Genomic DNA, 19,622 nt, shown 5'->3' on the forward strand with positions numbered 1-19,622 from the left:
CCTCCTTTCTTCTATCTCAGGAAGGAGACCTGACCACCTTTGACCCGGGAATGTTTGGAAACAAACTGAAACCTCAATCTTCTGACCAACTGTCTCCCTAAGTGCAATCTACTAAACATAATAAAATAGCGGATTTCAGTCTTGCACCTAAGATCATCAACAGAGCCGAGAGACTGACCAGATCTGGCTCACTGGAAGGACTGAAAACTAACATTTTGTTTCAAGGAAATTTTTTTGTTAAGTTGTTAAGTTGTTTTTTGTTAAGTTGTTAACATTTTTTGTTAAGTGTCCCAGATTCCTCAAGTCCAGATAATCTCCCGAAGGAAGATGTATAACAAGAGACATTTCTCTTTTCATTTTTCGCTCTGCTGCAGGAGAGGACCTCCCAGTCTCTTGGAACATCCTGTGGCTTGACTGTTCCCTCTCTAATTCTTTCTTCCATGTGGATTAGTCTCATGCTGTTAATGTGCCCTAATTTCAGACCCTTTTCCCTCCCCTCCTGATTTTTACGTATTCTGACAACTCACTGGTTTTTAGGATTCAGAGCAGGAGGGGTTTTTTTCTTTCTCTTTCTGCTGTCTGTGTGTCCACCTTCCGGGTCCACACACACAGACACCGTGGCGTAGTGACGAGGGTTCAGACGTGAGGGGTGTGCAGTCGGGGCTGGAGGCGCCCCGTGGCGGGCGCTGCGGGCCGTGGGGGTGGCCGTGGGTCTGTGCTGGCTGCGGTGCCCTGGCTGCAGGTGGCGAGGTCACTCATCGGCGTCACGGCCGATGGAAGGGGACACTCCCTCCGCGGAATCCCGCCATGGCCTCCCATTGTACAGCATCTCCCGCCAGGAGGCACGCCCCTGTCCACTTTCCCCCACACGTTTCACTCCTGCCTGTTTTCCTGTCCCCTAATGTCGGCTGAGGATGGCTTTCTCCCTCCTCGGGAGCACCAGCATAACCCAGGCCCTCTGCAGCTGGACATTGCCCATTAATCGCCAACAAAAGGCCAGGCTGTGCTCCCCACGTGTGTTTTCCTCACTGGTCCGTTTGCTGGGCCCCAGGAGTTAACGTGAGCGCCGGCTCAGCCCCGGGGGGTGCTGCTGGCCCCCCGCTGCCCGCTCAGTGCCGTGGCCTCCCTGCACGTGGAGCAGGAGAGGAGCTGGCGTCACTGCACGTGTGGCCATCGGATGGGGAACAACGTGGGAGTGACTCAGGCCAGGGCGTCGACGCTGCGGTGCGCCCTCGCCCAGGCCCAGACACGGTGGGTCTGCAATGGACCAGCCTCCGCTTCTGTAAGCGTCCTGGGACTGACGCGCCCACGGGCCTGGCTGATTACTGTCCGTGTGGCCACGCGCATCTGCTGTTCGGTTGTGCCGCGTGGAAAGCCAGTCGTAGCCAGAAGCCACGTGACTTACTCCCCACAGAAAATCAACTCTCCAGAAGACCGGGAACAGACTGGCCAGATCCTAGGGGTATGTCTCCTGTGTCCATACCTGGAGACAACAGCTAACAGGCTGACAGCGGGTACCTGGCGGGGGCACCGGCCTCCCTTTGGCTCCGAAAGCAAGAACTCCAAGAGCCCGCCAGGCTCCGGCCCGCTCTGCCACTGACCAGCCACCACCTCAGGCCCGGAGCATCAGGCGACCCGGGAGCCCTGCCCCGCGTCCACGGTCCGATGAGATGGTTGGGTGGTGGGGTGTGTCCGGGGGCATCACGGCTGCGTCACGCCCCGTGGAGCAGCAGGCTTGCGGCTCTGACCTGCCCCAGGCGACGCGTTTCCCGCCCTTCTGACAACCCACCGCCAGGTCCCCTTGCAGACTCCTGCCACGGCTGGTGGGCTATTTGGGGGGCACTCCACATATTTCTGAGTGTGAGAGCCCCAAGTATTTGATTTTACGAAGAACATTCTACGAGGTCATCTCATTCGTGGGGGAGCTCAGACCCCAAGGGTCCACGGTTCTTTCCCCAAAGACACAGAGCCAAGAACGCCACGTGGGCTCCAGGTCAGGCCCCTGGACCCCAGGCCCAGCAGCCCCGTGCTCCCCACAGAGAGGGAGGCTTCCCTGCTGGTCAACGGCTCCAGGAGCACCCTGCCTTCAAACAGTGCAGAAAACCATGTCCGGAGCTCCGTCAGCCTAGGTTTTTATTTTTATTCCAGGTTTAAGCCAGTTCGTGTCAAGGTCAAGAGCACCTTGGTTAAAAAAATCCCTTCAAACACTTAAGATAAATAAAGCCACGTTCCGTTTGGCAAAGCACGTTTGGCGACGTTCTCTGTGGGACTTGACTGGACGGTTGAGACACGCATTCCGGGAGGGAGGGGGCAGTCCCCCTCTGGGGCAATCCTGGAGGACAGCAAAGGGCAGTGGCTTCGGGGACGTGGGGCAGGGATTCATTCTGAGACTGGAAATACCCCCTGGTCCTTCCTCTGTCTGCGCCCGACTGCACAAGCTCGTTCTTCTGTCGGGAGGAGGTGGGCCAGCCAGTTGGCTCAAACCCTAGCTCATGTGTTCTCTGTGAAGGCAAGATTGTGGTTTAGCGAATCCCACCACCCGCTGTGGGAACAACGCCCGTCGCGGCACACAGACTCCGCCACACGCACTCCCCGGTCCCTGCGCACCAGACAGCTCGGCTCTCCACCTGCTGGGGGAGGGGCACAGCATCGGTGACGCGGAGGACTTGCTTATCAGCAGACACTCAGCAGCAGAGTCAACCCTGTCTGTGCCCAGGTGTCCCTCGGGCCCGACAGGGCCCCTGTGCCCCACGCTACGGCCTCCAAGCTGGAACATTATTCTTGGAGACACCTGACGGCACTTCCAAGCTTCCCCAGCGCCTTCCTTCACCCCGGACATCAGAGCCCTGCTGTGGGCAGTGCACACGTGAGCCAGAGAAAGTGGCCGCCCCACAGCCCCGGAGGGAACAGCCTCTGCTGGGTCTGTCTCCTGTCGGGTGGGGGCACGGGACAAGGGTTTCAGAGGGGCATTTCCTCCCAGCACCGACGTGATGTGCAGAGGTGAAGCCGTGCCAGCTGTGGACCCCCGGAATGGTGAATCGCACGAGCTCATTCTCAGAAAGCAATGTCGGGTGGGCCTGCAGTAAAAATATAAAGTGCTGATTCTAAGCATGGCTGAATCGGGTGTGTGTTTGGGGAAGAAAAGAGCACGTAGACGGTGATCCTGGGGTGTGTGAGAGACAGGTGTGTGCAGAGGGAGGCGCAGAGGACAGGCGTGTGCCTAGGTGTGTGTAGAGGGGCGTGCGGAGGGGCGTGCGTGTGCGGAGGGCGGCGGCGGGCTGCGGGGTGGGCTGGCGGGGCCGAGCCGGAGCACGTCGTGTGTGGCGTCTGATGTGAGACGGGGCACAGGGTGACGGCGCTCTCTGGTTCCCCCGAAACTAGCACGGTCCTTTCATGTCTCCATAAACACGGAAACCCTCCCATAAAAACTTTCCCTAATTAATTACGAGGAGCCTCTGGCAGGCGGGGGGGGGGGGGTTGTGCCGCAGCGACAGTGGGAACACCTTCTCCCCCCACCGCTGCGCGAACCGCCCATGCCCTGGTGTCAGCCCGAGGCTTCCAGCTCTCCCGGCTCCCGGTTGGCCCCTAGGGAAGGGTTGTCGCGAGTAGGCCTCCTCTGAAGGGGTTAAGATGTTGGAAGGGATGGCAGTGGACAGGGAGAGAGAAAGAGCAGCGGCCCCTGTAAGAAGCACAGAACTTTCTGGCAGAAAGTTCGGTTGAAAGCTAAGTGGCCCCATTGGGGAAGACGATGTGTGTGTGGAATGGGCAGCCGTAGGGGAGAAACAGGACGTGGGCGAGCCGGGGAGTTCTGAGACAGCACAGCGACCTGCAGCCCTGCGGTGTGTCGTGTGCTGTCCCCTGCCCGTGACTGTGGGTGGACCTGGGGCCTTTTTCTCACCAGGAGCCCCCGGCACAGGCGGTGGGCCGGCCCTGACCTGAAGAGGCGACAGCGGGCGTCCGGGGCTGCATCCTGGACACTCGTGCTGTCCTCGATGAAGGACTGCCGAAGGCTGGGTCCACGTGGCAGGGACACACAGAAGGCACCAGCCGTGAGGAGCCACATTCTGCCAACAGCCATGTGAGCCTGGCAGGGGACCCTAAGCTTCAGAGGAAAGCATGGCCTGATGGGGACCTCGGTTGCAGCCCTGGGAGACCCTAACCTTGGAGCCAAGTCGAGCCGAGCCAGGACTCCTGATTCACAGATGCCGTGAGATCATAAAAGGGTGGGGGTTTTTTGTTTGTTTTAAAACAGCTTTCTTTAATATATTTCACATACATACAACTCATCCATTATAAGTCAATGCATCTTAGTATATTCCCAGGGTTATGCAGTCACCAACACTAGCTAACTCCAGAGCATTCTGATCCGTCCTAAAAGAACCCCCATAGCCATTAGCCATCACTCCATATTCTCCCCCATTCCTGCCCAGCCCTAAGTAACCATTAATACAGTTTCTATCTCTGTATATTTGTGTATTCTAGACATTGTACACAAATGGAATCATACAGTATGAGGTCTTCAGTGACTGGATATGTTCACGTACCCTGTATCATTTCAATGTCATGTTTATGGCTGACTAATATAACACTGTGTGGATATACCATATATCCATTCATAAGTTGGCGGGGATCTGGGTTGTTTTTCCTTTTTGGCTGTTGTGAATAACACTGCTGTCAACGTTTGTGTGCACGTGTGTGCACGGAGGTATGTTTCTATCCTTTTGGGTACAGACAGGGATGGGCTTTCTGGGTGATGTGGTCCTTCCATGGTTAACCATTTGAAGAACTGCCAGACTGTTTTCAGAGGGGCTGCACTCGTTACATTTCCAACAGCGGAGTGTGAGGGTTCCAGTGTCTCTATTTGCTGTGTAACACGCTCACACTTGCTACATTGTCGTTTTGATTATAGCCCTTCTGGTGGAGTGAGCTGTGTTTTCATTTGCGTTTCCCTAGGGAGTGATGATGTCTTTTCATGTACAGAGTAGACATTTGTGTATCTCCTTTGGAGAAATACCTGTTCACATCCTTTGCCCATTTTTTAAATAGCGTTGTGCTTTTAATAATTGAGTTGTAAGAGTTCTTTGTATGTTCTAGATACAAGTCCCCTGTCAGAGATGTGATTTTTGGATACCTCTCCCAATCTGTGGGTTGTCTTACCACCTCTTTGATGTATGTTTGGCGGCACAAATTTTTTAATTTTAATGATGTCTAATTTATCTATATTTATCTTTTGTCACTGTACCTTTGATGTGACTATCTAAGAAACCATTGCCTAGGTTAACATCATGAAAATTTAGTCCTGTATTTTCTTCTAACTTTTATAGACTTAGCTGTTACATTTAGGTTGATGATTCATCTTGAGTTCATTGTATGGTGTGAGGTATGGGACCAACTTTATTCTTCAGCATATAGATATTCAGTTGTCCCAACGCCATTTGTTGAAGACTATTCTCCGCACCCCCCACCTTGAATTGTCTTGGCACCTTGTCAAAAAGCAATTGCTTATAAATGTAAATAGTTAGTTCTTATCTCTCGATTCTAGTCTACTGCTCTATATGTCTATCATTATACCTTAATTACTGTAGCTTTAAGTTTTGAAATTGGGCTGTATGAGTCCTTCACCTTTATTCTTCCTTTTTAAGATTGTTTTGGCTATTCTGCATCTCTTGCATTTCTATATGAATTATAAAATCATCTTCTCAATCTCTGCTAAAAAAAAAAAGCCAGCTGGGATTTTGATAAGGATCACATTGAATTTGTAGATGATTTGGGGGGAGTCTGGCACTCTTAACAATATTTGCTCCTGTAAACCATGATATGGAATGCCTTTCCATTTATTTAGATCTACTTTAATGACTTTCAACGTTTTATAGTTTTTAGTGTAAAAGTTTTGCACTTACTTTGTTCCTAGGTATCTCGTTCTTTTTTTTTTTTTTAATTTTTTTTTCAACGTTTATTTATTTTTGGGACAGAGAGAGACAGAGCATGAATGGGGGAGGGGCAGAGAGAGAGGGAGACACAGAATCGGAAACGGGCTCCAGGCTCCGAGCCATCAGCCCAGAGCCTGACGCGGGGCTCGAACTCACGGACCGCGAGATCGTGACCTGGCTGAAGTCGGACGCTCAACCGACTGCGCCACCCAGGCGCCCCTCGTTCTTTTTGATACCATTGAGAATTGAATTGTTTCCTTTCATTTCTTTTTCAAAATGTCCATTGCCAGTATATAGAAATACAATTTCCTTTATATATTGATCTTATTTTCTGAGATCTTGCTGAACTCCTTTACTAATTCTAATAGATTTTATGGTAGATTCTTTAAGATTTTGTATATACAATGTCATGCCATCTGTGAAAATTACTTTTACCTCTTCTCCAATCTGGATGTATTCTTTTCTCTTCTTTTTCTTTTATTTTCTTATTTTTTATTGTCTTGGTTAGGACTTCCAGTGCAAGGTTGAATACCAGTAACAAGAACAACAGCAACAATAACAAAACAAAAACAAACAACAACAACAAATAGCAAGAACAGATATCCCCCTCTTGTTCCTGATTTTAGAAGGAGAGCCTTTAAGTTTTCAGCATTAAGATTATGTTGGTTGCAAGTTTTCCCCAAATGCCCTTTATCAGATTTAGGAAGTTCCCTTCCACTTCTCGTTTGTTGAGTGGTTTTATTATGAAAGAGTGTTGGATTTTTCTCAAGTGATTTTTCTGCAACTATTGATAGGATCTTTTTCTTTTTTCTTTTTTCTTTTTCTTTTTTTGCCTTCATTCTGTTATATATTGCCTCACACTAATTAATTTTAGATGATTAAATCAACTGTGCATTAGTGAGATAAATCCTATTTGGTCGTGGCATATATACTGTTCATATGTTGCTAGATTCTGTTTATATTTTGCTGAGCACCTCTTACATCTATATTTATGTGGGGTAGTGGTCTGTAGTTTCCTGTGGTGTCTTTGTCTGGTTTGGGTATCAGAAGAATACTAACCTCTTGGAGAGTTTGGAAGTGTTCCCTCAGCTTCCATTTGTTGGGTAAATTTGTGGAGGATTAATATTAATTCTTCATTAAATATTTGGTAGAATCCACCAGTGAACCCATCTCAGCATGGGTTTTCATTGTGGGTAGTGTTGTAAATTACTAATCTGATCTCTTTACCTGTTAGGTCTGTGTAGATATTCTATTTCTACTCGAGCTCATTATAATGATTTGTATTTATCTAGGAATTTTCCATCTCATGTAAGTTAATTAATTTGCTGGCACTGAATTCATAAGCCCTTAAAAATGCTCTTTATTTCTGTAAATTCATCTCTTCTCTCTTTTTTCTGGATCAATGTAGGTAAAGTTTGTCAATTTTTTTTATCTTCTCAGAAACCAACTTCAGTTCTATTGATTTGTTTCTATTTTACTTTTCTCTAATTCATTTCTTCTGCTCTAATTGTTATTATTTCTTTTCCTTTTGTTCTCTTTAGGTTTAATTTGCTCCCCCAGTGTCTGAAAGGGCGAGGTTAGGTTATTCATTAGAGATTGTTATTCTCTCATTTAATATAGACGTTTGTAGCCATAAATTCCCTGCTAAGCCTCACTTTACCTGCCTCCCCTAGGTTGTAGCCTGTGACGCCTCTGTGTCCGGTCACCTCAAAGACTTGCCTAATTTCCCTTGTGATTTTCTTCTTCGAATTATTGGTTCTCTAGGAATGTGTTGTGTATTCTCCCAGATTTATGAATTACCCAAATCTCCAGCGAACAATTTTCCATTTCATTTCACTGCAGGTATCGTGGCCAAAAAATACACAAAAATATCAATCCTTCTACATTTTTTGAGGTTCGCTTTGTCACCCCGCAGGTGATCTCCACTGGAGAACATTCCACGTGTGCCTGAGAAGGATGTGTGGTCTTTGGAAGCCTGTTAGGTCCAGTTGGTGAACAATTGGGCTCAGGTGTTTCGTTCCCAGTTCATCTTCCGCTGTGGCTCTACCCATTGTTGAAAGCGACTGTCACGGCCCCAGTGCTCATGGCCCAGCCGCGTGTCTGTGTCTCTCCCTTCAGTTTGGTCAGGTTTTGCTCCATGTGTTTGGATCTCTGTGGTTGGGCGCACGTATGTGTTGTTACAACTTCCTGACAGATCGACCCTTTTATCATTAGATGACATCCCACTTTGTCTTAACAGGTTTTTTCTCCAGTTTATTTTGGGGATATTAGTTGACATAGCTGTTCTGCCGTGGTTACTGTTTTAAGGTATATCTTTTCCATTCTTTTACTTTCAGTCTATTTGAACTTTTGAATCTAAAGTGTGAATCCTGCAGATGGCATGTGGTTTCCTTTTTATTTTTTTGTCCATTTGGACAATCTCTGCTTATGATTGATTGTTTAATACACCTGCCATTTTGCTCTGTGTTTTCTGTGCGCCTCATGCTCTTCTGTTCCTCCCTTACTTTCCTTGAATCTAGTGAATATTTTGTAGGGTGACATTTTAATTATTTTAACATTTTTTCCACTATTGTTTAAAGTTACTTCCGTGCTGGTTGCTATAGGGTTTGCAAAATACATCTTTTTTTTTTTTTTTTAAATTTTTTTTTTTTTAACGTTTATTTATTTTTAAGACAGAGAGAGACAGAGCATGAATGGGGGAGGGTCAGAGAGAGGGAGACACAGAATCTGAAACAGGCTCCAGGCTCTGAGCTGTCAGCACAGAGCCCGACGCGGGGCTCGAACTCACGGAGTGTGAGATCATGACCTGAGCCGAAGTCGGCCGCTTAACCGACTGAGCCACCCAGGCGCCCCGCAAAATACATCTTAATGTATCATATTCTACTTCAGATGGACACTGAGGTCCAGCGAGGTTATAACCTTTTTTGTGTTACTGTTACTGTACATATTATGTCTATATATGTTACAAAGTCAATAATACCATGCTATATTATATACATAATTCTGTATCTTTTTTTTAAAGTTTAGGAAAAGGCTGAGCAAATGTATCTTTTTAGAGTTGGTTCAGCCACCTCCTTTTTGTTGTTATTTTCAAATATATTACATTTTGTATATTATAGGTCCAACAATACAGATTATATGTACTTAGATAATATATATACACCAATTTATACAAGTTATATATATATATATACACACACATACATACGTACATACACATATATATAATGTACATATATGGGAATTACATAAGGAGGAAACAATAGAAAATGTTACTGTCTTTTATAATTACCTGCATAGTTTCCTCTCCTGGCGTACTTTGTTTTTTCAGGTGGATTTGAATTAGTGTCTCGCGTCTCTTGCTTTCAGCCTAAAGAACTTCCTTTAGTATTTCTCATAAAGTGAAGCTTTAAACAAAGAATTTTCTGTTTCTGCATATCTGGCGATGTCTTCATTTCTCCTTCACTTTTGAAGGATGGTTTTGGCTGGATATGAGATTCCTTCTTGATATTTTTTTGTTCTTTTAGCATTTTGAGCATGTTAGCCACCGCCTTCTGGCCACCGTTATTTCTGCCGAGAAGTCAGCTGCTAATTTTATTTGATTGTTTACTTCCTTGTACACAATGAGTCAGTTTTTCTTGCTGATTTCAATTTTTTCTCTTTATCCTTGTCTTTCAACATCTGTGACTGTGATGTGCATGCTCGAGTGTGGCTCTGTCTCTCTCTCTCTCTCTCTCTCTGTCTTTCTGTTTGTCCAGCTTGGAGTTTGTTGAGCTTTTTGAATAGGTACGAAAATGTTTTGCATCAAGTTTGGGGAGTTCTGGCCCTTCTTTCTTCAGTCTTTTCTGCTCCTTTTTCTCTCCTCTCCTTTTGGTACCGCCTTGACTTGTATATTGGTATGTTTAACAGTGTCCCACATTCCTCTGTGGTTCTCTCCACTTTGCTGTATCTTGGAGTTACTAACCTCCTCTGAATTGCTCTTGACCAAGATGTGAGCCATTTTCCCCAAACCATTCAGGCATGGATTCTCAAACCTCTGTTCCCGACAGCCAGTTCCACTCCACAGAGATGCAGAGCTACCTCATGGCCCTCCCACCCCTGCATCACTGTCCCAGCACTGGGACCCAGCCCCTGCTCCTCTAGGGCTGACACCCCTCCTTTGCAGGTAGGCCCTGGGGGGGTGGGGTGGGGAATGGCGGACCCTCGTCTTCTCTGCCTGTTCCTCCCGGTGTGCAACTCCCACCCAAGTGAACTGGGGCAGATGGTGACTGCTGCCCCACATACGCGGCCTGTCACACCTGGAGTAGAACATCCACACTACGAGTGGGGCCCATGTGGAGGACGAGAGACCTGGTCTTCTCAGCTGTGCCTGCCCAAAATAGGACTTCCGACACCCAGCCCTGGGGGGTGAGAGACACCACAGCTTGGGTATATGCAGCCAAAGTAGAGCTTCTGTCACGCAGAGCTGTCGGCAGAGGGACGAGTGGGACAGGTCACAGCTCAAATGCCACAGACTCACTGCCCTTCCTGAGATTTGGTGGATTTTCTTACGCGAATGTTTCACCACTTCCTGGATGGCCGTGGGATGATCTTCAGAGACTTTAAATGATCCTTTGCTTGTTTGTTATAATTTCACCAGTTGAAGGTGTGGTTTTGTTGGAGAGATGGTCCATGGGACTCCTTACTCGTCATTCTGGACACGCTCTGCATTGTTATAAACACGTCGTCATTTAAACACTTTAGAAAACGAATACAAGTGTGATTTGTGTTCTGACTGCTAATCTACTGAGAATGGAAAAGCAGCTGTAGAGAAGTATGGGAAAAATGCTTCTCTGAAAGGCTCTTCCCTCCTGAGCCACCACCCAGGGTGGGGTGGCCAAGGGCGTGCACCTTGAGGCCCTGGCCCACAGGGATGGGGACAAACACAGGTGCACATGGGCTCTCTCTGCTCCTGCCCACAGAACAGGGGTGCTGGGGGACACCATGGCCCAATTTCTGACCTGACTGCATCTGCTCAGAGGAGCTCATCGTCGCCTAACCCCCGAGTGTTAGAAAGAAAGCTCAGGGTGAAGTAACTGGTAACCTGAGACATTAAATGCAGGTGTGACTTTCACAGAGACTAGATAATAGTTCAGTTTAATAAAAAGTTCTTAGCAAATAATCATCCTGTTTGAGACCACTGGTAAATTATACCTGAGTACAACTGGATTCACGGAATTCCTGTGTCTTGTTTTAGAAAAAGGCTTACATTTGTAGAAGTCAAGTTGACTTCTTCCAGTATTCCAACCTTATTTCTAAGAGCTCTCACATGCCAACGAGCAAGTTCATGAATTATAGGCATCAACCCTGTGGGGGAATCATTGACTTACTCAGGTCAGATGGTGACTCCGGACCTCCAGGTGAAGGCAGCTTCACAGAGGACAGAACAAGCAGAATCAGAGGCCCAGACAAGACACAGAAGCATGTGTTTGCTGCTGTCCTTCTTGGGAGGGTCGAGGGCAGGAAGGTGCGTCCACGCGGGGCCTCCGGGGCTCTGCCTACGAGGTTCACTGTCGGAGAACTGATACCCGTGAAGAGTCAGAACACATTAGGCAGGAGGGGGCGTCCCACGCAAATGGTCACAGTACGGTGGAAAACAGCCACCGGAAAGGATATTTGTGATATTTTATGTCAATTTTAATGGCGCAAAGAAAAAATACAAGTTATTCTAACAAGCAGGACAGAGACGTGATGCACAGTCCTAGTTGTGTCATACAACAGGTGGTAGTTTCCCACAGGCTTCCCATGCTGCATTCAGAGATATTGTATGTAAACACACATACGCACAAATACATACACACGCACCACTTGGCGCTCTCGCTCTCACCCTCTCTGTCTCTACACACACATACACACACACTTGTAAAGGGCTCGCTGTGTGCCCCACCATGCACACTGCTAAGTGACCGAGAAACAGCCTCTCACCCTACTGCTTGCAACAACTCTGTGAGAGGGGTATGTGCTGGGTTGAATGGTGTCCTCCCAAGCTAATGTCCACCTGGCACCTATGAACACGACCTTATTTGGAAACGGGGTCTTGGCCGATGTCATTGGGTCAAGAGGAGGTCATACTACATGAGGATGGTCCTAAATCCCAAAACTGGTGTCCTTATAAGAGAAGGCAGTTTGGACACAGACCCCTGGGGGTGGAACGGCCGTGCAAAGACAGAGGCGGGTGTTGGAGCGGCGTGGCTATAAGTTGAGGAACAGCAAGGATTGTCAACAGCCATCAGAAGCCAGAAGGAGCAAAGAAGGATCCTGACCAGCATCTTCAGAGGGAGCACGATCCTCATAACACCTCCAGGTGAGGATTCCGGCCTCCAGAATGGATCAGAGTAGACCTCTGCGGTTATGAACTGCCCGGCTTGTGATACTTGTTACAGAAGCCCTCGGAAGTTAACACAAGGTATATTTCTCTGCATTCAATACATGAAAACAATGATCAGAACTAAGGGTTTAGCGGGAACCCCCACATTTGCAGTTGGTCAGACAACGTGGGTCCCCTGCTGCTGGTGCCATAAGTGCGAGGTCTGGGCTCACTCTGGGTCGACAGTGTCAGAATAGAATGAATTGAATTGTTGGATGCCTAGTTGGTATCGGAAAATTGGAGGTTGCCCCTTATAAAGTGCAAATTAAGACCAAAATGTATACTAATATACTCATATTTGATTGCCACCCCCCCCCCCCAAAAAAAATAAAGGAAGCTGGGAACGCCAGCAGTGGGGAAGGTTGAGGATGCACAGGGTTCCCAGCACAGCCCTGCGGGTGCAAATCACAGGACCACCTTGGAAGCGAACTGATTGTTATCTCTCCAAGTTGGATAACCACATACAGATGACTCAGCAACTCTGTTCCTAAGTGTGTGTCTGTGGGAAACTCCTACGCATGTGCCCCAGAGCTCTGCACAGAGAAGCCCATGCCAGCTAAGGCTCTGAGACCATGAAAAAGCCCATCTATGGTCTATTTAAAATAGACTTGCACTGCCATCCGAACGACCAGCAGGAGTGACGCCCAACAGCCAGGGCATCGGTCACAAAGTTGCGTGCAAAGGGCGAGTCCCGGGAGAGACTATAGAAGATGGCATCCTTTCCCAAAGTCCAAAAGTAAACAAAATGAAACCATACACAGTTGTGGGTACAACACTTCACCAGCGAGGAAGGATTGATGGACACAAATTTCAAGGCAGTAAACGCAGTTCTTGAAGAAGTCAGCAGAACTGGTGTTTTCTTCTTCAGTCACATACCTCGTTCACGCCTCAACCTTTCCCCAGGGGAGTGAGGCGTCACTGCAGTTAGCAAACAATCTTAGGCAACGCTTTGCCCCGAGAGATCTCGCCACGGAGAAGACGAGAAGACGTGTCATTTCGGTTTTTATTTACTTGCTGATGCATGTGAGAGGGTGCTCTTAGTAAATCCTCAGAGAATAGCCTCTCTTCTAGTGCAGAACTGTTGTGATGTTTCGTGGAGTAATGAAGTGAAAACATTTTGCTTGTACAAAACAATTAAGATTTCTACAGGGAAATTTAACAGGGGATTTTTTTTTTTCCTCTTTCTTTCGGCAACAAAGCCAGCTGCATAATTCTGTTGTTCCTCTAAGTGCCTGTCCTTTCGGCGTGGGGTTCTGTACACAGGAGGGGCGAGGGGTGGACAGAGAAGCAGGAAACAGGCTTGTCAAACCCCCAGGCGCGGGGTAGGTACTTTCTAGATTTGTGCCCAGCGTGAGTGTGGAGTCTGACGGGGCTCTTTGGCTTCCACGAACCCGGCTCTCACTGTCTAGTAAGTAGGACGCTACCCAGTTAATCCTTCTCTTTCTTGACAAGTTACTGAGCCCTGAGTGCAGCAGACAGGATTTTCTTCCTGCAGTGGCTGTGACTATGATCCTGGCATCATTCGGGTGAAAGTGAGCCTGCTGCCCACCGTCCGCATTGGCACGCGGGTTATCTGAGATCCACTCACCCCGCAGAGCCCTCACGAGAAAGCGGGCAACTTCTCTGCCATCAGCGCCCTTACGGTCCTCACACCGCAGGAGGGTTGGGGGCAGTGTCGGCCCTGAATGCACGAATGTGTTCCCAAGTCACACAGTTGTATCTCCAAGGGCAAACCGTAATCCCGAGTCTCCAGTCTCCTTAGCTGGCACGAGGGTCAGAGTGCCTCTTCCTAACTGGTCCCGCAGGTGTCGGGTTGTGGAAACTTCTGATTCTCATGTCCGGTGGGCACCCCTTTGGAGGCATGGACGGGGCAGAAGCGGGCCCTTCTCTGGTTTTTTCGTCTGTATTTAAAGGAGAACCAAAGTGCAAAGAGGAGAATGGGGGCGGGGCAGTGGGGCATCTCGGGAGAGGCTGGGAGGGAGGGGTGTGCAGGGGGACTGCAGGCTCTGGGCAGTGAGGGCAGGAGGTCAGAGGGCACGTGGGCCAGAGGAGGGCTGGTCTTTCATGGATCTTGTTATGAGATGAGACGTTCTGGAGCGAGAAGGAGGCGGTGGTGAGGACGGGAAGAGGGATGGTCAGGAAGCAGTCTTAGACTTGGAGGAAAGGAAGGGGGCAGGAACTCAATGGTGAGACAAGAGTCCTTGAGCGAGGGCTCCGGACAAGGAGGCAAGGGCCAGTGAGTACGGGTAGTGGGGTGGGAGTGCATCACCCCCATTTCCTCCGTGCCCAGGGCGGGCGTCTCCTGAGGGGGGCACCCGTGGGGCAGGGGCCATCCTGGGAACAGCGTGGGCGGGACAAGCACAGCCCATCCGCTCCACCAGCCCGGCTGTGGGTGGGAGCGGGAAAGCCGTGTTTGCGTGGCTCTGAGGGGGGTGTTTGCATGGACCTGAGGGGGAAGCCTCAGTTAGAGAGGAGGCAGATGTCTGGAAGGATTCAAGGTAGAGAAGCTGAGGCAGCCGGACAGGGGGACGAGGGTCTGCAGGTGGAGAGAGGAGGTAACACAGAGCTGCAGGAGAGCTGGGTGTGGAGGGAAGGCCAAGGAGCAGGAACCCCTACAAGGTCAGAGAGGCCCTCGCACACGGGAGGAAGCAGAGGGCTGGGTCATGTCGGAGTCGGAGTGGCTTCGAGCAACGACAAGACGGCCCCACGGCATGGTACCACGTGGATGGGTGAAGGTCGGTAGCTCACTGGCTGCTCACAGACCCCGAAGTGGTCCCCGATTCCGGCAGCGCTGTCCCTGGCTGGTGAGAGAACTGTGTAAATGTGGAATTGGTTCCACATCCCAAGAGCTACAAAAAAGCAAGATGAAAACCATCAGCCTCTTTTTCTAATCATTTTATTTCTAGGAACCTATACCTTCAAAAAATATTATCAAGAATAAGATTTAAAAGGAACCCTACGGCACATCCCGTATTCAAGGTTCTTGGTCCCACACATAGCTTCTGGATCAACCCTTATCTGAACCCCACTCCTATCGCTTCAAACTTGTGATGGGGGGTTCTGTCATTTGCTGCTTCAAACACCCCAGCAGATATGGGAGCTATTTGCACAGGGGTGGTTTATGTGTTTCCAACTCTTCCCTCCCCGACACTAACTCAGCTGGAGGAATTCTGCTAACAAATTAGCAGCAGATTTCTCCTCCCCCAAACTTTTGCATGTAAATCAGCGACCTCTTGAACTAAGGAACTACCGATGATTTATTCCTAAAAATGATATGCTAGGGTAACACGGAAGAACAAAATGAACCTTAAGACACTTTCACAAAGTTTCGATGTGTAGGAGGCCGGGAACACGAATATGAAAACAACAATCACAAAAGTGGATGTTTTTTTTCTATTATTGAGACCGAGCTGCAGGTCACCCGAACATCTGGAAGATCGGCCACGAAGGGGACAAACGGATATTCGCTGCAGGGGTGGGGAGTGGGCAGGAGATCCCAAGCCAGTTCTCCACAGCCCAGAAGCACGGAGATGCTGGGTCCGTCCTCAGAAAAGACAAGAGAAGTGAGTCTGTCTTGCTAACCCGAATTGGTTTTCTGGAATTCAAACCTGATGCTTATCAGCACATCCGTGAGCTTCTGGTTGTGGGTTCGTTTTTTCTTGACTTCAGAAAATCACGTATGAAACAAAAGGATTTGTGAAAAACACCATTAGTCTGAACCCCCAAAATTACATTTTTAAGAGATTTTTTTTAAGTTTATTCATTTATTTTGAGAGAGACAGAGACAGCGTGAGTCGGGGAGGGACAGAGAGAGAGGGAGAAAGAGAGAATCCCAAGCAGGCTCCACACTGTCAGCACAGAGCCCGACGCGGGGCTCGAATTCACAAACCATGAGGTCGTGACCTGAGCTGAAACCAAGACTCAGATGCTTAACCAACTGAGCCACCCAGGCACCCCCAAAATTACATTTTAACTTCCCTGTCCTAAATCCTAGTGCAGAATCAGCAGGCACATGGTGGGATACAGTTGAAGCCATTGGCATGAAGCCATGACTGCTGTTATACAGACAGGGGACAATAGAGACGTGTGGGGACACACAGGGCGGCCAGCTCCGAACACCACGAGGGCCTCAGAGCAGGGACACGGGGAGCAGCAAATGAATCCGGGTCCCAGGTCTGGGTTCCTAAATACCGATTTCCAATCAGTGCAGCAGCAAGCCTCCGGAGACACGTCTGACCCCCCGCATGGCGGCAGAAAACACGAGATGCGTCTGGAACATTCTGTGGTGCCAGAAACTGAGGAAGTTCTCGGAAAAGAAGGAAAAGGCAATGAGGTGGGGCGCTCTGACCGAGCACAGGAGCCGACCTGGAAAATCCCAGAGGCCAAAGCCCGAGCGAGTTGAGCAACAAAATAAATGAGGAGATCAGACTGTAACCCGGAGAAGTAACCAAATATCCGTGAGTGCCTGCTGGTACAAATAAATGACTAAAAAATAAATAAATGGGGAAATGGCACAAATCTTCCTTCAAGAATTACAAATAACAAATCCATTAGGACTGAGGGGAAGAGAAAATCCCCATGAGCCACTGTTGCTGTTGGCAACATCCACGGCTGATGCTAAGTTAGTGGGCGCAGGCAAAGCCTCAAAGTACCTACCACAAAATGGTTATTAATTACCGCGGTGGTTGTAACTATGTCCACAGATTCTTTGATCCGCCCCCGGGAGGTGGTTCCTGCTTGTCCTCCCCTTGAGTGCCAGCTGGCTTCGAACTTACGGAAGAGGAAACAGACCCCTCACAGAGACCACCCCTTAACCAGGAGGTGCTGGGGCCGTCTGGTAGCCCGCACCCCCCAACACGAGGCCAAAAGGATGCATGCCTCTGGCGTTCTCCCCCAAATCCTGAACCATGAGAAGGCGTCAGACAAACACACACCGAGTGACATTCTGCGGAGTATCCGACCATCAGAGTCACGGAAACCAGGCAAGGCTGAGAATCCCCCAGACGCCAGGGGAATAGGTCAGACAGCAGATGCCACGGGGAATCCCGGAGGGGGCTCGGGGCAGAAGGAGGCCATCGGTGGAAAGACGGGTGACGTCTGAATATTCCAGACTTCAGTGAATAATGTGCCACCAGGGCGGGTTTCTTCGTTGTGACAAATGTCCTGTGGTTACATGAGATTGCACCACCGGGGACACGGGGTGAAGACGAGAGTTCTCTGCACTATTTTCATGACTCTTCTGTAAACAGAAGAACTGAAGCTTCCAACAAGGGGGTCGGCCAGCAGAGGCTGGAGGAGGAGAGCCTGTTGAGGAATCACCGCATAACCGGGTGTGTAAGGTGTACCCAGCATGCTGGTCCCCTCCCCTCCCGCCGTCCCCGTCCTGGGGCCTTCCCCCTGCTGAGGAAGCAGCCTGGGGTCCCAGCTCCACCCAGAGCGGTGGCCACCGGGGCATTTTTCCCTTAAGAAGGGTTGTAACTGGGGCGCCTGGGTGACTCAGTCGGTAAAGCATCCGACTCTCGATCTCGGCTCGGGTCAGGATCTCACGGTTCATGAGTTCAAGCCCCAAGTCGGGCTCTGCGCTGACAGTTCGAAGCACCGACACCCGAAAGCATTCAAAGGGGGGAAAGGATTTAACAAAAAATAGCATCCTCATCAATGAAGTTAGTCTGAGAAGCAACTCTGAGTTTCTAGAAAGGTAACCAAGTTAAACAAAGAAGGTGGCCACACTGACGTTCTGCGTGCTGATCTGTGGAAGCAGTGGGAGAGCAGGGTTTCTGCACAGCTGAGAGATACCCCTGCAGGACACAAGCCTCCTTCGGTTCCCGAGAGCCATTTTCATTGGCCGGCATCTGGAATCTGGCCTGCAGACTGGCCGCAGTTTATTTAAAGACAATAACATCCACACACGCACACTCCCGCCCGATAGGCAAAATTCGTAGGTGGAGTAGACGCTTCCCAGCATAGAAACGTTTATTTGGCAGTCCAGGCAGCACCCGCTACGTGACTGAATCCTGGACCGTCCCGGCTGGCCCCACCTGCACACGGCCACATGCTTAGAAGGTGAGACATTTCTGTCCTTTGCCCGGAGACCAGGGTCCCCGAAATCTGCAGGGACAGCAGACAGACAGGAGCCTCAGTCAGGCTATTTGCAACACAAAGTCATTCAAAAATGCATTTTTTAAAAATGTACACACAGGGCACCTGGGCAGCTCAGTCAGTTAAGCAGCCAACTTCGGCTCAGGTCATGATCTCTGTTCTTGAGTTCGAGCCCCGCGTCGGGCTCTGTGCTGACAGCTCAGAGCCTGGAACCTGTTTCGGATTCTGTGTCTCCCTCTCTCTCTGCCCCTCCCCAACTCACGCTCTGTCTCTCTCTCAAAAATAAATAAAACACTAAAAACTAAAAAGTGTATATATGAATTCCCCAAGAGAAATTGAGGTCAGACTTTCATATTTCAAACATGCCAACATTCCAGCTCTTGTGCGTGTGAACGTTCTCGTGCTTGAATGCTTACTGTTACAAGGGTTATCCTACGGCCTCCACCCAAAAGTTACACACCTTATCAGTACTCTTAAAACTGAAGCCGCCTGCCTGAAGAGCTCACATTTCTTTTAGGTTCACCTAAGCTGTCTTTGCAATATTTCGAAGAGGGAGTTCAGACTGATCTTCCAGACGTGCAGACTTGAGAGTGAAGTGACTCATCCAAATTAACACCTGCCCAATAGGGCAATAAACGCTGGAAAGGGGTCTCACTGCCTGGCTTGCCCTTTCTGAAGAAGCGCTTCTGGACACCAGCCTCACGCTCAGCTGGAAGCTGAGACCCTTCACAGCATCATCCGCGTCACCCGGTAGGGCTGTGTCTGCGCTCCGACAGCCGCCCTCGAGCTCACTTTGAGCACCACTCCTCTCTCCAGACGTGAAGTTCACCGGCCGGGTCAGGGGTCCCTGGAGACAGTGAAAGCCGAGGAGAACACAGCACTTGTTCAGTGCGCTTTCTGAACGCCTGTCCTAAAATCGCAGCGACATCTTCCCAGCCAATTCCAGCAGCTGGTGCTTCTCCCCCACCCACCAGAGCCCCCCATCAACCTCTGACTTTGCTCAAGACACGGCCGTTGCTCTGAGAGGCTCCTGTTCCCCTCAGAGTTCTCAGGGCCCCACGCTCCTGACCCCCGGGGCTGGGCCAGCTCCCTCCTGCCCTCTGCACCTTCTGTACAACCACCAGCAGCGGGGCCCGCGGGAACTTGTTTAGGCTCTTCCATGATCTGTGCCTTTCCCAGTAACCCGT

At 49.5% G+C, this 19,622-nt stretch overlaps 1 protein-coding gene across 1 annotated transcript in view; it reads left to right on the plus strand.

Moving 5' to 3' along the window:
• Positions 1-19,622, plus strand: part of NXNL2 (nucleoredoxin like 2) — a 228,213-nt gene that overhangs the window by 197,315 nt on the left and 11,276 nt on the right. Inside the window, exon 1 of the transcript XR_015243385.1 lies at positions 13,222-13,744. The gene's annotated coding sequence lies outside the window, so the exon portion shown is untranslated. Of the gene's footprint in view, positions 13,745-19,622 lie in introns of the transcript that reaches the window.

This window comes from Puma concolor, chromosome D4 (assembly GCF_028749965.1).
Source record: "Puma concolor isolate L17-30 chromosome D4, mPumCon1.1.hap2, whole genome shotgun sequence".
Classification (NCBI taxonomy): Eukaryota; Metazoa; Chordata; class Mammalia; order Carnivora; family Felidae; genus Puma; species Puma concolor.